The sequence below is a fragment of the Pristiophorus japonicus genome, chromosome 18 (genome assembly GCF_044704955.1).
Source record: "Pristiophorus japonicus isolate sPriJap1 chromosome 18, sPriJap1.hap1, whole genome shotgun sequence".
Classification (NCBI taxonomy): Eukaryota; Metazoa; Chordata; class Chondrichthyes; family Pristiophoridae; genus Pristiophorus; species Pristiophorus japonicus.
Window position 1 is genome coordinate 1,454,617 of NC_091994.1, and position 15,568 is coordinate 1,470,184.

The window sequence follows — 15,568 nt, forward strand, 5'->3', positions numbered from 1 at the left end:
TGAGGCCGAAAATCTGGCCCCATGTCCCCTGATTTTAGTTTACCTTTCGAGTGGAAATATCCTCTCTGCATAAACCCTGTCGAGCCCCCTCACTAACTTATAAGTTTCAATAAGATCATCTCGGATCAATAAGTTTTGATCGAGTGGATACAGAGAGAATGTTTCCACTTGTGGGAAGAGCATAACTACAGGCCATCAATATAAGACAGTCACCCAGAAACCCAATGGGGAATTCAGGAGAAACTTCTTTCCCCAGAGAGCGGTGAGAATGTGGAACTCGAGCAGAAACGCTGGCATGGGTGCTTCATCCCAGGGTGAACCATCCCAGGGTGCTTCACAGAAGCGAATATCATAGCAAATATTGACACCGAGCCACAGAAAGTCATGAGGACAGGTGACCCAACACTTGGTCAAAGAGGGAGGCTTTAATGAGCTTCTTAAGGGAGAGGGAGGTGGAGCCATGGCCGTCAATGGTGGGCCAATGAAAATCGGGGATGCTCAAGAGACCAGATTCGGAGGAGCTTTGAGATCTCGGAGAGTTGTGGGGCTGTAGGAGGTTGCCGAGATAGGGAGGGGGTGAGGCCGCGGATAGATTTGAACACCGGGATGAGAATGTAAAATTTCAGGCATTGGTGGTCAGTGGGCATAGGGGGCGAGGGTGAAATATTCTGGGTTGACACACCCAGTCCAGTGCCTCGTATCGGGTGACCCGGGAGATTGCCCTGGACAATTGGGCAAGGGGCTCGGTGCGTCCGATTCACAACTCTCCAGGCAATTGAGGAGGGGCAGGCTGCGTATCCGGTGCACTGACCTCCAGGCCCTGACGGGAATACTTCAACATATGCAGACATATTATACCAAACAGTTTAAGGGCTAGATTTTCGGTTTTCAGCAAAACGGTAGTTTTATACCAAAATTACCATTTTTGCTACACTACCGTTTTTAGGCCTAACTTTCGGCCGTTACATCTGCGCCGGCGCATCGGTAAAGTCGGCATTGCACGAGGATTCGCGGCGCAAACCACGAGTTTCGGCAACTTTAGTCCACGGCCAGTAGCGCTGCGAGAGAGGCCTGGGGGGGGTGGGGAACACAGAAACAAATTGCAAAAAATATTCAAAAAACCCTTACATACTAAATCGCTGAAAAATAATTTAAAAATAAAAACTTTAACTTACCTTTTTGCAGGTCTTCATACTTACCGCTGCTGGCAGGGTTACACCGGCGGGTTTGACCTGTTGGTATTCTGGGTGCGGCGTACGGGTCGGGAGAGAGCCGAAAGTACAACGCAAACGCAATCTGCCTCGTTGCACGCCGGCGCTCCTCTCCCCGGCGGGACGTGGGAGCACCGCCACACAGAGGTGCCGAGGATCCTGCCAACCAGGTTTTCGCTGCGGAGGGTGAATTTGCGACGAAAACACGGTCGCAAAGTCAGCGAAAATTCAGACCAAAAATATTCATGTTTGATGGAACCCAAAGACAGTAGTGTTTTAGTGCCTTGCTAAATCTTTATATATAAATAATAATGTATCTTCTGTGACCTTGCCCATGTTAAGCCAGGTGATGACCAGGCGGTCCTGTGAAGACCAGAGGGCTTAGAGCACAATGTATTATTCTGCTGCTAAGTTTAGCATGTTTGTGAACTTCAAGCTCCAGGTCGCTCGCTGGGTATTTTTTTTTCTAATCTCTAAAATTGTTTTGCATCTGTGACAAAAGTGTGAGCCCGAAGGACAGAATGCACACTACCCATTGACATACGTACCAGGCCATCTTCTGTAGCACTGCATGGGAGCAAGTCAGGACCAAGTATGGGCTTCATGTTGTTGGCGGGTTAGAGAGCAGGGAGATAATCGGACCAGGGCACTCAGACGTAATGCGGACTTTATTTTAAGAATGTAAGAATTAGGAGCAGGAGTCTGCCCTACGGCCCCTCGAGCCTGCTCCGCCATTCAATGAGATCACGGCTGATCTTCGACCTCAACTCCACTTCTCCGCCCGATCCCCATATCCCTCGATTCCCCTCGAGTCCAAAAATCTATCGATCCCAGCCTTGAATATACTCAACGACTGAGCCTCCACAGCCCTCTGAGGCAGAGAATCCCAAAGATTCACCACCCTCTGAGTGAAGAAATTTCTCCTCATCTCAGTCCTAAATGGCCGACCCCTTATCCTGAGATTGTGACCCCTGGTTCTAGACTCCCCAGCCCGGGGGAAACATCCTCTCAGCATCTACCTTGTCAATCCCCCTCAGAAATTTACATATTTCAATGAGATCACCTCTCATTCTTCTAAATTCCAGAGAGTATAGGCTCAATCTACTCAATCTCTCCTCATAGGACAACCCTCTCATCCCAGGAATAAATCTAGTGAACCTCTGGCCAAAACTATTATATTTTCTTTATAAATTCCTCTGTCCATATTTGTAACTGAAACTGCCTGGGTCACGTAATTGCACCAGTGCTGCAGTGGTGGCGCTGCAGCACCTCTGCTGGCGGGAGGGCGTAATTACAATGTGACACGTTTACATAGGAAGATCCCATTGTAAATGGGGATGTAGGAATTCATAAACGCAAAAATAACTTGACAGGAAGTGCACCCAAAAGTAAGATTGTTTTAATGTATTAATAGATAAATGCTTCCTTTGGAAATCCTTACGATCATTGCTTGTTTCTTTCCTGCAGGTTGTGGTTCTGTTGGTAACGATTCTCCAAATGCAAGAGTCACCTGACTAAATCCTCTGAGCTTGTTGGAGTGGGCAGCCTCGTTCGGACCCCTTCATTACAGGCACTTTCTGGACGACTATTCAGTGCTGGGAATTTATAGAGAGTCAGGAGATCACCAGAAGGAAAAGGTATTACGAAGCGATTTCAATTCCAATTTACTTGACTTCTAACATAAGAACGTAAGAAATAGGAGCAGGAGTCAGCCATTCGGGCCCTCGAGCCTACTCCACCATTCAATAAGATCATGGCTGATCTTCGGCCTCAACTCCACTTTCCTGCACTATCTCCATATCCCTTGATTCCCCTAGGGTCCAAAAATCTATCGATCTCAGCCTTGAATATATTCCAACAACTCAGCCTCCACAGCCCTCTGGGGCAGAGAATTCCAAAGATTCACCACCCTCTGAGTGAAGAAGTTTCTCCTCATCTCAGTCCTAAATGGCCGACCCCTTATTCTGAGACTGTGACCCCTGGTTCTAGACTCCCCAGCCCGGGGGGAAACACCCTCCCTGCATCTACCCTGTCAAGCCCTGTAAGAATTTTGTATGTTTCAATGAGATCACCCTCTCATTCTTCTAAACCCCAGAGAATATCGGCCCAGTCTGCTCAATCTCTCCTCATAGGACAATCCCCCCATCCCAGGAATCAGTCTGGTGAACCTTCGCTGCACTCCCTCAATGGCAAGTATATCCTTCCTTAGGCAAGGAGACCCAAACTGTGCACAGTACTCCAGGTGTGGTCTCAGCTGACAGTGCTGACTCCCACTGAGGCATGGATTTCATTGACCACGGACGTCATCCGATCAATGTTCCCTGTAATGTTTTTTTGGTGCACGGGCTCTTTAACTGGCCGCGTGACCTATTCAATGTTTTAGTGCATGCGCGGTTGTTTACGTTGAACAGTCCATGAGCGGCCTGTGTGGGACTCCATACTGCCGCACGGCTTAGCGGGAACATTACCTCCAATACCTCGCCCAATTGGCCATCCTTCACATCTGACCCAAGACTGTCAGCAGGCTGTAGGTGCAAAGGGTTAAATCCCGAGGGCAGGTTGCACAGACTGGGCCTGTATTCCCTCGAGTGTAGAAGAGGACAATCTGATCGAGGGGTTTAAGATGATTAAAGGAGTTGATGGGGTGGATCGAGAGAAACTATTCCCTCTGGTGGGGGGAGTCCAGAACAAGGGGCAGGACCTTAAAATTAGAGCCAGGCCGTTCAGGGTGATGTCAGGAAGCACTTCTTCACACAAAGGGCAGTGGAAATCAGGATCTCTCTCCCCCAAAAAGCTGTTGAGGCCGGGGGTCAATTGAACATTTCAAAACAAGACTTTTGTTAGGCAAGGGTATTAAGGGTTATGGAACCAAGGCGGGTAGATGGAGCTGAGATACAGATCAGCCGTGATCTAATTAAATGGTGCAACAGGCTCGAAGGACTGAATGGTCTATTCCTGTTCCTATGTTCCTAGCTCAACCCCAACCTCGGACATGGGAGGTTATTGTATATTATATTAATTAAGTTATATTAATATAGTCACACTGAGCCTGGATCATTTGTCACAGTAGCTTCAGAATCCGCTGCTTGGCAAAGGCATGAAGATTTTGAGGGACGAAGATTTTGAGGGACGAAGATTTTGAGGGACGAAGATTTTGAGGGACGAAGATTTTGAGGGATGAAGATTTTGAGGGACGAAGATTTTGAGGGACGAAGATTTTGAGGGATGAAGATTTTGAGGGATGAAGATTTTGAGGGATGAAGATTTTGAGGGACGAAATTCAGTTTTGTGAAGGACAGAAATTTCTCAACTTTTCCATTTACAATTTCTCTGGTTGAGACGGGCGAATGAAGACCAATTTGGGTGGTTTTGTGCTATGGACTCATGACAAACAGGGTCTGGGGTAAAGCTGCCTCCAAATTGCTTCACTTTGGACCCTTTTGCCAATAAACGGAACCTTTTAGTACCGGTTCTGGAGCAGCAGTCAAGGCCAGTTAGCAGTGGGGAAAGCAAGTACTCTCTCACACCACGAAAAACACTTAAAATTCATCGGTCAGCTTGGCTCGGTCGGTCGCCCTCTTGGCTGCCTGTCGGAAAGTTGGAATCATTGAATCTTAGAAACTTACAGCACAGAAAGAGGTCACTCAGCGTCGAGCCTGTGCTGGCTCTGTGAAAGAACAGTCGTGCTCAGTGCCCCCGCTCCCCCCCCCCCCCAGCTTTGTGTCAGTAATCCTGTCAGCTCCTCAGCCTCCAGAACCTGTCCAACTCCCTTCTCCAATCATTCAGGGAATCCACTTCCCCCACCTGTCCAGGTCGAACGTTCCCGATCCCACATCTCCCTGAGTGAAAACATCTCCTTGTTCCCCTCTCGATCATAGATTCAAAATCATTGACAATCACCAGAGTGAATCGTTTTTCCTCTGGATACTTTGTTAAAACCTCATCATTTGTAAATCTCTATTAGGACACCTCTTAACCTTCTCTGTTCCAAAGAGAACTTTTCCAACCTCTCCTCATAACTGAAATCCCTCATCCCGGTAACATCCCGGTAACAACCAAGTAACATCCCGGTAACTGGTAACATCCCGGTAATATCCCGGTAACATCCCGGTAACTGGTAACATCCCGGTAACATCCCAGTAACATCCCGGTAACAACCAAGTAACATCCCGGTAACTGGTAACATCCCGGTAACATCCTGGTAACATCCCGGTAACTGGTAACATCCCGGTAACATCCTGGTAACTGGTAACATCCCGGTAACATCCTGGTAACATCCCGGTAACTGGTAACATCCCGGTAACATCCTGGTAACTGGTAACATCCCGGTAATATCCCGGTAACATCCCGGTAACTGGTAACATCCCGGTAACATCCTGGTAACTGGTAACATCCCGGTAATATCCCGGTAACATCCCGGTAACTGGTAACATCCCGGTAACATCCCGGTAACATCCCGGTAACTGGTAACATCCCGGTAACATCCCGGTAACTGGTAACATCCCGGTAAACCTCCCCTGCACCCTTTCTAAGTCCTTTACATCTTTCCTGGTGTGCTGCTCAGAATTGTCCACCATACTCTATCTGAAGCCGAACCAGTGATTTATAAAGTTCGAGCCCGATCCCTTTGCTTTTACATTCTATGCCTCTATTTATAAACCCAAGTACCCCATATGCTTTTTAACCACCTTATCAACTTGCCCTGCCACCTTTAAGGATTTGTGTGGTCATCTACACTTTCAAAATCGTGCCATTTATCGTATACTGTCTGTCCATATCAGTCCTCCTAAAGTGCATCACTTCACACTCCTTTCCATCGAACTCCACCTGGCACACCTCCTGCTCATTTCACCATCCTGTCTATGTCATCCTGAAGTCGACAACGATCCTTATCGCTATCTGACAGGTTGGCAAGTTTCATACATTGCAACAGTGACTACACTCCAAAAGTACTTCATTGGCTGTAAAGCACATTGAGACGTCCGATGGTCGTGAAAGACGCTATATAAATGCAAGTCTTTCTTTCTACACCCACGCCTAGGTTGTTTATGAAGAAAGTTTGTTGGCTCAATCCCTGGTCCAGGACTTGAGGGATTTGAACTCACGTTTACAGGAAAGCTTGGCTAACAAGAAACTAGCAATCTCAGTTTTGACATTTTCAATTAACCCCCAACTCAACAGCTTTTGGGGGAGAGAGTTCCAGATTCCCACGGCCCTTTGTGTGAAGAAGTGCTCCCTGACATCACCCTGAACGGCCTGGCTCTAATTTTAAGGTCCTGCCCCTTGTTCTGGACTCCCCCCACCAGAGGGAATAGTTTCTCTCGATCCACCCCATCAACTCCTTTAATCATCTTAAACAACTCAGTTCAACAATTGAGTTGCATTGCTAGGCCAAGAAGAGGAAGCTACATCATAGAACGCAAGAAAGCTTGGAGACAGTAAAAGAAAGAAAGCAAAACTTGCATTTATATAGCGCCTTTCATGACCACCGGAAATCTCAAAGCACTTTAGAGCCAATGAAGTAGTTTTGGAATGTAGTCACTGTTGTAATGTGGAAAACGCGGCAGACAATTTGCGCACAGCAAGCTCCCACACACAGCAATGTGATAATGACCAGATAATCTGTTTTTTTGTTATGTCGATTGCGGGATAAATATTGGCCCCAGGACACCGGGGAGAATTCCCCTGCTCTTCTTTGAAATAGTGCTATGGGATCTTTTACATCCACCTGAGAGAGCAGATGGGGCCTCGGTTTAACGCCTCATCCGAAATACGGCCCCTCCGACAGTACGGCGCTCCCTCAGTACTGCCTCTCCGACAGTGCGGCGCTCCCTCAGTACTGCACCTCCGACAGTGCGGCACTCCCTCAGTACTGCCCCTCCGACAGTGCGGCACTCCCTCAGTACTGCCCCTCCGACAGTGCAGTGCTCCCTCAGTACTGCCCCTCCGACAGTGCGGCACTCCCTCAGTGCTGCCCCTCCGACAGTGCAGCACTCCTTCAGTACTGCCCCTCCGACAGTGCGGCACTCCCTCAGTACTGCCCCTCCGACAGTGCAGTGCTCCCTCAGTACTGCCCCTCCGACAGTGCGGCACTCATTCAGTACTGCCCCTCCAACAGTGCAGTGCTCCCTCAGTACTGCCCCTCCGACAGTGCGGCACTCCCTCAGTACTGCCCCTCCGACAGTGCGGCACTCCCTCAGCGCTGCCCCTCCGACAGTGCGGCACTCCCTCAGTACTGCCCCTCCAACAGTGCGGCACTCCCTCAATGCTGCCCCTCCGACAGTGCGGCGCTCCCTCAGTACTGCTCCTCCGACAGTGCGGCACTCCCTCAGCCTGGATTTTTTTTGTGCTCAAGTCCCAGGAGTGGGACTTGAACCCACAACCTGCTGACCATTTGGCCCATCAAGTCCCACATCTTTCACCGTCAATGCCTGACTACCTTCATTATGTTGCCCCCTCACGCATGATACCTGTACACTCTTCCAGGCACCTAGCTAAAGCAAACAGATCTATTAATATCTCTGCAACACTCATTGCTCCTTCCTCGACAGGTATCGATCTGATTCCCTTAAATAGTACGGATTGACCCAGAATTGAATATTTCCACGAACCCATGTCATGTGTGACCTGAATGGCATTGTATAATCTGTGTAAAAATGTTCCACTCCTCTTTCACTGGAGTCCCTTACCTCAAACAGCATAAAATACATCTCACAGAAATTCCTGTGCTCGCTGACCTACATTAGCTTCAGTCTCGATTTCAAAATTCCCATCCTTGTTTACAAATCCCTCCATGGCCCTCGCCCCTCCCTATCTCTGTAATCTCCTCCAGCCCCACAACCCCCCGAGATGTCTGCGCTCCTCTAATTCTGCCCTCCTGACCATCCCTGATTATAATCGCTCCACCATCGGTGGCCGTGCCTTCTGTTGCCTGAGCCCCAAGCTCTGGAACTCCCTCCCTAAACCTCTCCACCTCTCTACCTCTCTTTCCTCCTTCAAGACGCTCCTTAAAACCGACCTCTTACCCACGCTAATTTCTCCTTATGCGGCTTGGTGTCAAATTTTTATCTCATAACACTCCTGTGAAGCACCCTGGGACGTTTCACTACATTAAAGGTGCTATATAAATACAGGTTGTTGTTGTTGATCATGTACAAAACACATCTTGGGTTTAGGGGGATGAGAGTTAAATCCCGATTGTAACTCCTTCCCCCCTCCCCCCCCCCCGCCCCCAACCAGAGCAGGGTGTTTCGGGGGGGATTTAAAATATCGTCACTGTGTTACTCACCTTGTCCATACCACTCACCAGTTTAACAGGCACATTGTGGGCAGCCGCAGGGGGCCTCATTGACATGCAATAGTCGATGTCTGTTGACATAAAGAAAGAACTTGCATTTCTATAACGCCTATCATGACCACCGGACGTCCCAAAGCGCTTTACAGCCAATGAAGTACTTTTGGAGTGTAGTCACTGTTGTAAGGTGGGAGATTGACACAGTCAATTTGCGCACAGCAAGCTCCCACAAACAGTAATGACCCAATAATCTGTTTTAGTGATGTTGATTGAGGGATAAATATTGGCCCCAAGGACACCCTCAAAGCCTCCCTGATAAAGTGCAACATCCCCACTGACACCTGGGAGTCCCTGGCCAAAGACCGCCCTAAGTGGAGGAAGAGCATCCGAGAGGGCGCTGAGCACCTCGAGTCTCGTCGCCGAGAACATGCAGAAACCAAGCGCAGGCAGCGGAAGGAGAGTGCGGCAAACCAGACTCCCCACCCTCCCTTTCCTCCAACCACTGTCTGTCCCACCTGTGACAGGGACTATAATTCCCATATTGGACTGTTCAGTCACCTGAGAACTCAGTTTTAGAGTGGAAGCAAGTCTTCCTCAATTCCGAGGGACTGCCTATGATGATGATGATATATTGGCCCCAGGACACCGGGGATAACTCCTCTGCTCTTCTTCGAAATAGTGTCCGTGGGATCTTTTACGTCCACTGGCGAGAGCAGGCGGGGCCTCGGTTTAATGTCTCAATTGAAAGACGGCACCTCCGACAGTGCAGCACTCCCTCAGCACGGCACTGGGAGTGTCAGTCTAGATTCTTGTGCTCAAGTGCTTTGGAGTGGGACTTGAACCCACAACCTTCTGACTCAGAGGCAAGAGTGCTGCCCACTGAGCCACAGTTCAGTCCACCTAATTGCCCTGGCATCTATGACTCCCCGTGGCTGGCGGGGTGAGAGTTGGCAGTGACTATGGGAAAGTTTGCCACCCAACTCTTCCGGATGAAGTAGAATGGGATGATGGGGGCTGAATCCAGGGATCAGAAAGACCTCCCCCTCTGAGCTACACGATAAATCCATCCACTAATACTGTACTTGCCCATTCATTTTTTTTGTGCCCCTTCTCCTGCCCGCTCCCATAGCTGTGTGAAAAAAAGTTTACAGACGCTAATTCTTTCAAGAGACAAGTGGCCATTTGTTATTCAAGTTCAGACACAAGAAAAGGAAACCTTATGTAAATGTATTCAAATTAATTCTGTGACTGTGGGATCACAAGCTCCCCTTGTCCAAACTTTCCCACCAAGCCCTTTCATATGGAGAGAGCTGGAATAATGAGTTAGCTGTGGTACAGCCCTTGAAAATACAACAAGGGCCCTTCACAGCGAGCCCACGCCTAAACTCATCTCTCGTTAACCCTTGCACCACCATCTACATGTCTGCTGGGTCTTTTTTGCCCAGTTTGTCCCAACCTCTCCTGACGCGCTTGCTGAGGTAGATGTTGCACGGACTATGGGCAGAAACAACAATATGCATTCATATAGCGCCTTTAAAGTAATCAGACGCTCCATGGCGATTCACAGGAGCGTTCATAGAATCATAGAAAATCACGACGCAGAAGGAGGCCATTCGGTCCATCGTGTCCGCACTGGCCAACAAAGAGCTACCCAACCTAATCCCACTTTCCAGGGTCCGTACCCCTGTAGGTTACGGCACTTCAGGTGCACATCCAAGTACTTTTTAAATGTGGTGAGGGTTTCTGCCTCTACCACCCTTTCAGGCCGTGAGTTCCAGACCCCCACCACCCTCGGAGTGAAGAACTCTTTCCTCATCTCCTCTCTAATCCTTCCACCAACTACTTTAAATCCATACCCCTTGGTTGTTGACCCCTCTTCTAAAGGAAATAGGTCATAAAGTCATAGAAATTTACTGCACGGAAGGGGGCCATTCGGCCCATCGTGTCCGCACCGGCCGACAAAGAGCTACCCAGCCTAATCCCACTTTCCAGCTCTGGGTCCGTCCCTTTAGGTTACAGCACTTTAAGTGCACATTAAAATCCTTACTCTCCACTCTATCTCGGCCCCTCATAATTTTATACACCTCAATTAAATCTCCCCACAGCCTCCTCTGTTCCAAGGAAATCAACCACAGCCTATCCAATCTTTCCTCATCGCTAAAGTTATCCAGTCCAGGCAACATCCTCAGAAATCTCCTCTGCATCCTCTCCAGTGCGATCACATCCTTCCTGTAATGTGGTGACCAGAACTGTACTCCAGCTGTAGCCTAACTAGTGTTTTATACAGTTCGAGTATAACTTCCCTGCTCTTGTATTCTGTGCTTCGACTAATAAAGGCAAGCATTCCATATGCCTTTTTAACTGCATTATCGACCTGGCCTGCTATACACTCCAAGGTCCCTCTGTTCATCCACACCTCTCAGTGTCCTCCTCTTGAAGCGATCATCAAACAAAATTTGACACCAAGCCACAGAAGGAGAAATTAGGGCAGATGACATAAAGCTTGGTCAAAGAGGTCGGTTTTAAGGAGCGTCTTAGAAACATAGAAACATAGAAAATAGGTGCAGGAGCAGGCCATTCAGCCCTTCTAGCCTGCACCGCCATTCAATGAGTTCATGGCTGAACATGAAACTTCAGTACCCCCTTCCTGCTTTCTCGCCATAACCCTTGATCCCCCGAGTAGTAAGGACTTCATCTAACTCCCTTTTGAATATATTTAGTGAATTGGCCTCAACTACTTTCTGTGGTAGAGAATTCCACAGGTTCACCACTCTCTGGGTGAAGAAGTTTCTCCTCATCTCGGTCCTAAATGGCTTACCCCTTATCCTCAGACTGTGACCCCTGGTTCTGGACCTCCCCAACATTGGGAACATTCTTTCTGCATCTAACCTGTCTAAACCCGTCAGAATTTTAAACGTTTCTATGAGGTCCCCTCTCATTCTTCTGAACTTGAAGGAGGAGAGAGAGGCGGAGAGGTTTAGGGAGGGAGTTCCAGAGCTTGGGGCCCAGGCAACAGAAGGCACGGCCACCGATGATGGAGCGATTATAATCAGGGATGATCAGGAGGGCAGAATTAGAGGAGCGCAGACATCTCGGGGGATTGTGGGACTGGAGGAGATTACAGAGATAGGGAGGGGCGATGGACATGGAGGGATTTGAAAATAAGGATGAGAGTTTTAAAATTGAGGTGTTGCTGGACCGGGAGCCAATGTAGGTCAGCGAGCACAGGGGGGTAATGAGTGAGTGGGACTCGGTGTGAGTTAGGACATGGGGCAGTGAGCACAGGGGGTGATGGGTGAGTGGGACTCGGTGTGAGTTAGGACACGGGACAGTGAGCACAGGGGGTAATGGGTGAGTAGGACTGGGTGTGAGTTAGGACACGGGGCAGCGAGCACAGGGGGTAATGGGTGAGTGGGACTGGGTGTGAGTTAGGACACGGGGCAGTGAGCACAGGGGGTGATGGGTGAGCGGGACTCGGTGTGAGTTAGGACACGGGCAGCGAGCACAGGGGGTGATGGGTGAGTGGGACTGGGTGTGAGTTAGGACACGGGGCAGTGAGCACATGGGGTGATGGGTGAGTGGGACTCGGTGTGAGTTAGGACACGGGGCAGTGAGCACAGGGGGTGATGGGTGAGTGGGACTGGGTGAGAGTTCGGACACGGGGCAGTGAGCACAGGGGGTGATGGGTGAGTGCGACTCGGTGTGAGTTAGGACACGGGGCAGTGAGCACAGGGGGTGATGGGTGAGAGGGACTCGGTGTGAGTTAGGACACGGGGCAGCGAGCACAGGGGGTGATGGGTGAGTGAAACTCGGTGCGAGATAGGACACGGGGCAGTGAGCACAGGGGGTGATGGGTGAGCGGGACTCGGTGCGAGTTAGGACACGGGGCAGCGAGCACACGGGGTGATGGGTGAACGGGACTCGGTGTGAGTTAGGACACGGGGCAGTGAGCACAGGGGGTGATGGGTGAGCAGGACTCGGTGCGAGTTAAGACACGGGGCTGCGAGCACAGCGGGTGATGGGTGAGCGGGACTGGGTGTGAGTTAGGACACGGGGCAGCGAGCAAAGCGGGTGATGGGTGAGCGGGACTGGGTGTGAGTTAGGACACGGGGCAGTGAGCACAGGGGGTGATGGGTGAGCGGGACTGGGTGTGAGTTAGGACACGGGGCAGTGAGCACAGGGGGTGATGGGTGATTGGGACTGGGTGTGAGTTAGGACACGGGGCAGTGAGCACAGGGTGTGATGGGTGAGCGGGACTGGGTGTGAGTTAGGACACGAGGCAGCGAGCACAGGGGGTGATGGGTGAGTGGGACTGGGTGTGAGTTAGGACACGGGTCAGCGAGCACAGGGGGTGATGGGTGAGTGGGACTGGGTGTGAGTTAGGACACGGGGCAGTGAGCACAGGGGGTGATGGGTGAGTGGGACTCGGTGTGAGTTAGGACACGGAGCAGTGAGCACAGGGGGTGATGGGTGAACGGGACTCGGTGTGAGTTAGGACACGGGGCAGCGAGCACACGGGGTGATGGGTGAACGGGACTCGGTGTGAGTTAGGACACGGGGCAGTGAGCACAGGGGGTGATGGGTGAGCAGGACTCGGTGCGAGTTAAGACACGGGGCAGCGAGCACAGCGGGTGATGGGTGAGCGGGACTGGGTGTGAGTTAGGACACGGGGCAGTGAGCACAGCGGGTGATGGGTGAGTGGGACTGGGTGCGAGTTAGGACACAGGGCAGCGAGCACAGGGGGTGATGGGTGAGTGGGACTGGGTGTGAGTTAGGACACGGGTCAGTGAGCACAGGGGGTGATAGGTGAGTGGGACTGGATGTGAGTTAGGACACGGGGCAGTGAGCACATGGGGTGATAGGTGAGTAGGACTCGGTGTGAGTTCGGACACGGGGCAGTGAGCACAGGGGGTGATGGGTGAGTGGGACTGGGTGTGAGTTAGGACACGGGGCAGCGAGCACAGTGGGTGATGGGTGAGTGGGACTGGGTGTGAGTTAGGACACGGGGCAGCGAGCACAGGGGGTGATGGGTGAGTGGGACTAGGTGTGAGTTAGGACACGGGGCAGTGAGCACAGGAGGTGATGGTTGAGCGGGACTCGGTGTGAGTTAGGACACGGGGCAGCGAGCACAAGGGGTGATGGGTGAGCGGGACTCGGTGCGAGTTAGGACACGGGGCAGTGATCACAGGGGGTGATGGGTGAGCGGGACTCGGTGTGAGTTAGGACACGGGGCAGCGAGCACAAGGGGTGATGGGTGAGCGGGACTCGGTGCGAGTTAGGACACGGGGCAGCGAGCACAGCGGGTGATGGGTGAACGGGACTCAGTGCGAGTTAGGGCACGGGCTGCTGAGTTCTGGATGAGCTGAAGTTTACGGAGGGTGGAAGATGAGAGGCCAGCAGTGGAGCATTGCAATAGTCAAGTCTGGAGGTAATAAAGGCATCGGTGAGAGTTTCAGCAGCGGATGAACTGAGGCAACTTTTACGATCTCATCTCAAGTTATTTTATATGCGTGAGCCTAACCTGCGAGTGCATTCCATTGAAACACGGGAGTGCGTCAGAGATGATGTCCCACACATCTGTAAAAATGGAAGACTTGCATTTCTATAGCGCCTTTCACCACCTCAAGACGTCCCAAAGCGCTTTACAGCCAGTGAAGGACTTTTGAAGTATAGTCGCTGTTGCAGTGTAGGAAAGGTGGCAGTCAACTTACCCACAGCAAGCTCCCACAAACAGCAATGAGATAATGACCAGATCATGGCCCTGAAATTCCCATGTCCCGTGTCCCTACGGACCCAGAAATGCACACGCGCTGAAAACCGGCTTTTCCGATCTGTCACGTTTCTAGCTCGACAGCTCTCGCGCATCTCGGGACCGAGGACACTGGCGGGGCAAGATTTGCGATATTTAAAATCTTGCGCCTGAAAAAGCCGGTGTATAGTCTACTGTTACAGGCGCAAGTGTTTAAAAATACACAAACATTTTAAAATAAAGTTATAAAAACACATTTTATTGTAAAAAAAACCCTCCCCACAACAGTACGATTATTTTAAGGCATAATTTAAAAAACTTTTTAAAAAGTCGGGAAAATATATTTTTTTATAACAACTTTAATTTAAATGAATGTCGTTTATTTTCTATTTTTTATTGTGTTTTGTGTTTTTGGGGGGGCTGTTCTCATTCACTGTAAAGGGAGTTCCGGACTTACAGAACTCCTCCTATTACTAGGAATGAGAATCTATACTTCACCTGATTGGCTGCTGTCTCCAGCTCGTGGCCTGCGCACGTCCCCATGTGCAAGCCCTGCGACGCGCTCTCACGGGAGGCCTCAGGCTCGGAAGTTCCAACGGGCGCAGCAGCAACAGGTAAGTGCGCATCTTTTTTCCCTATTTCACTCATTTGCCCGTGGGAAGGGCTGGACTGGAATTTAAGGGCCCATCTGTTTTAGGTAAAAACTGAAAATGTTGGAAACACCCAACAGGTGAAGTAGCGTTTGTGTTCGGGATAAATATTGGGCAGGACATCAGGAGAACTCCCCTGCTCTTCGATCAAATGGTGCCATGGCATTTTCTACATCCACCTGAGTGAGCAGACAGGGCCTCGGTTTAACGTCTGACCCGACAGTGCAGCACTCCCTCGGCACTGCACTGGAGTGTCAGCCTGGATTATGTGCTCAGGTCTCTGGAGTGGGACTGGAACCCACAACCTTCTGACTCCAAGGTGAGAGTGCTGCCCACTGAGCCACAGCTGACATCTTTACCATTGGAGAGTGGTGTTGAATGGGAAGGCTGACTGACAGCACAATTGATGGCGCTCATGTGACCTGGAATAAACCACTTTGTTTTTTTAAATGGCTGTCATTCCCCGTGGTTAGTTAATAAAAATACTGTTCTGTCTAGAACTTCTCCTTGAAGCAGAGAAGGTTAAGGAGAGATTTTGAAGGGTTTTGATAAAGTAACTAAGGAGAAACTGTTTCCAGAGGCAGGAGGGTCGGTAACCAGAGGGACACAGACTTAAGGCAATTATCAAAAGTGTTGTGTATGGAGAAAGAGTCAGACTGAACAC

The 15,568-nt window shown here is 50.3% G+C and overlaps 1 long non-coding RNA gene across 1 annotated transcript in view; it reads right to left on the reverse strand.

The window, feature by feature from the left end:
- Positions 1-2,613: 2,613 nt before the first annotated feature.
- Positions 2,614-15,568, reverse strand: part of LOC139229095 (uncharacterized) — a 61,322-nt gene continuing 48,367 nt past the window's right edge. Inside the window, exons 2-3 of the long non-coding RNA XR_011587657.1 lie at positions 8,500-8,579; positions 2,614-2,806 (exon numbers count right to left, since the gene is read on the reverse strand). This is a non-coding gene — a long non-coding RNA (uncharacterized lncRNA). The remainder of the gene's footprint in view (positions 2,807-8,499; positions 8,580-15,568) is intronic.